The sequence below is a fragment of the Cyprinus carpio genome, chromosome A8 (assembly GCF_018340385.1).
Source record: "Cyprinus carpio isolate SPL01 chromosome A8, ASM1834038v1, whole genome shotgun sequence".
In the NCBI taxonomy this organism is placed as follows: domain Eukaryota; kingdom Metazoa; phylum Chordata; class Actinopteri; order Cypriniformes; family Cyprinidae; genus Cyprinus; species Cyprinus carpio.
In genome coordinates this window covers 15,179,609-15,183,127 of record NC_056579.1, presented here as the reverse complement: position 1 = coordinate 15,183,127, position 3,519 = coordinate 15,179,609, and positions in this window count along the sequence as shown.

The following is a 3,519-nucleotide window of genomic DNA, read 5'->3' as shown; positions in this document are numbered from 1 at the left end:
CTTGCAAAGGATTTCCGAAGGTTGCGGATGGTCTCAGCCTTGGCTTCATCCTGACTAGGACTTTGGTGCTGGGCGGACGGCGTTTCTGGAATGTTGAATGTATTGTAAGAGACTGGGATTTGCTACAAAGAGAAGAACTGTGGCAATAAAGGAGAGGAAGAGGCTATTAAAGTCATGCAGCAAATGCATGGAGATGGCTTTATAAAGGTATGGCAGAGAAAAATAAATAAGCTGTGAGAGAAGGAGAGAGATTGAAATTCATATGCTTTCTATTGTGTCATTCAAGCAATCATGATTCAAGTGCAATGTTTACATCAGCCCTTGAACTTATGAGAAATGGCATCTGTAGATGTATATACATGCACTTTACTCTGCGCCATTGTTTATTCTGGGCCACTATTCCTAAATAAAGAACCAAGTGTAAAGGCACATCTCAGTAATATAATTTTATTTTTTAATTTTTTTTGTAGGGCTCTCACTGCTATATTGCATTAGTCACCTTAGAAACTTTATTGTTGAGGAATAGTGGGAATAAGAGGAACACATTCATACTTGCTGACAATCGCTGACAGTGGAAAAATAGATCAAATGCACATTTCAATTCAGAAAAATGCAATTTTCCACAATCAAGTGCATGAATGGTTTGGGTGTAAGACTGAAGAAAGCCATCTTCGGCATGCAAAATACCAGATCAGTTTCGTAGTGGCATACTGCTGTATCTCCATGTTTTATTAGGCGTCGTGCTCTGTATTTGTATAAGCCACATCATCATTAGTTACTATTATTGTCAAATGTCATGTTCATTATCATCATCAAACATTATTCAAAATCTGTTATGAATATTTAAGGGAATTAAAGTCATCATAGTATGCCTTTGCAGAATTCTGTTAAAAAGCTTTGGACGTGTTTATCCATTCATTTCATTTCATCCATTCTGTTGAATACTTGGTAGTAGCCAATACACCCATGGCTAAAAATATGGAATATATACCAAAATTATTAGATTATAGATTTGGGGGGGGGTGGGGCAGCTTTAGCTAAATAAAGTTAATCATAAAGATGATTTCAGGCAATTTTCCATTAGGCTTTATCCAGTTTGAACTTGCACCATTCTTGTTCATTCATTTTTGTTGTTGTTGTTGTTGTTGTTGTTGTTAAAGAAAACAATACTTTTCAGAAAGGATGCATTATATTTATCAAAAGTGACAGCTAAGACATTTATAATATTACAAAAGATTCCTGTTCAAATACTTTACATGCTGTTATTTTGAAACTTGTCATTGGGAGTTAAGAATTTTACGATGTAGCAGAGGAGAATGGCCACCATCTACCTAGTGTAGTCATTTGCAGATGGGTGATGAAACATCATCAATAAATGGAAAAAAATCATGTCCAGATGATTATGAATCATAACAATCTTTACATCCAGTCAACTGCACTTACAAATTTGAAGCAAATATGACAGAGGACAAAAAACCTATTGACTAAGCTGTGGCGATCCACTCAGAGCCGGGGTGATCAGGACTTGGTTTTCTGTGGAGGTGTAGGTTTCTGCTGCAAGGGAGGTCGTTGCACCTCTGGGCCTACTAGACCTCCCTGGCTCTGTGCCATAGGCCGTGGTTGCTGAGTGGTAGGAGGGCGAGGACCCTGTCTGCTGCGTTTGCAGAGGTGGTTGAGGGTGCGGTCTGGGGATGGCTGTGGTCCACCCTGGGATGGCTGCCGGGTTGGCCTGGCCCTGTACTTGGCTGCTGAGGCCTCTGATGGCAGGCCTGACCCAGTTGGTTTGGGAACCATGGCCGCCAGTTTTGAGGCCTTTGTGGCTGACTGTTGGGTACACTTGCTGGGACCCTGTGTGACTGAGGAGAAGAACCACCGGGCCACGCTGGGCCAGGACACTGTGCCTGTCAGAGCGGCCTCTGATGACCTGCGGCTCCGCCTTGACTGGCGCTTGTCGCTGTGGGGGTTTTGATTGGGCCGGGTTTGTTGGGTCGGGGGGGTTGGGTTCTGAGCATTAGGAACTGGTCACAGACTGGGTTTGGGGATCAGGGGGCTGGCCCTGGGAGAAGGACGTTGCTGTGGTGGGGCTCCCTGACGGACAGCAGTAGTGCTAGCAGACACGCTTGTGGGACCTCCTAAAAACAGAGCTAATTTTTACTGTGTAAACAGGTTATAATATAAACACAAACTATTAACCATTTTTTGAAAATCTAAACTAAATCCTCTTTTCTTACAACAAAAAAAAAAATTATTTATATCCACAAAAAACCACCAACACCAAACAAAATAAGGTTGTCATGAAAATTTGGTGCGATAAACATTTTGATTTGAATCAACAGCTGTTAACACATCAGTTCAGACCAACATGATCACATGCTGTCGATGAGATGTTTTTAATTTTTTTATAGCAGAGAACTATTCTAATCTCTTTTCCATCACATCGCAAAGAACATTGGCCAACCAATAAGATTTACACTTTTGGTCATGCGCAGAGATGTTGCTGCAAAACTATGACTTTGTGGCTATCACAAACAGAGTATATTTCTAAGCAATCATGAATAACAGAGGAAGAATCTCTAATCGGCAATGAAAATGGATATTGAGCAGCCTACGTCTTTTGGTGTTGGCTTGACTGAAGGATTGACTAAAGTCTGCATGTAATGAAAATGAACAAAAAAAACTATTTACTTTGTTAGAGAACATTACTAGTCTTGTAAAATTACCTTCACCTCTGGAATGGCATTCCTTCTCTGATGACGTCAGTTGAACAACAAAATCATTTTAAAAAGTACTTAAAGTCATCCAGCAGCTATATTTCAAGACTTGTGTGATGAACAGATCAAAACTTGACACTTTATTCACTAAAAATGTTCCCCACTCAGATTAGCAACCTTTATATACGACATCCCATTGGTAGTAAAACCTGTTGCAGGCAGTGTGTCATCCTGATGCATATTTGAACAATATGGGGTGGAAGAAAGATTATGAGTATAATGAGTATATTTTAAATTATTTTAACTATTGTCTGGTTTCATAAGACGTCTTTGTATGTACTATTTTCATGGTACAATATGACCATTTTGGAGTTTGGCAGGGAAAAATCATAGTTTACTTTCATAGTATGTAAAAACATGACAGCGTAAGCATGTGTTCAGAAATATCTCATTATGTGTTCAACAAGCTAGAAGGTCATATACATAATGGCAAGGGGAGTAAATGATGAATGAATTTTCATTATTGAATTGCATGCCGAAAAGGTGGCTTCATTCTTCAGTGTAAACCCTTACCCTGTGGAGGAGGGCGCTGTTGGCACATGGGGGACACTAGCACTGAGAGCGGTTGAGGTTGAAAACAGCTGGGCCCTAAAATATACCAACAAACACATAGAAAGGAGAGTGTATCAGAAAACAAAAACTACACAGAGAAACCAGAATGCTTGCACACACAAATTCAGTGCAGTTTTAGTATTTTTAGGCAATCCGTTAGTCACTATCATTAACAAAAAAAACTTTCAAACAACTG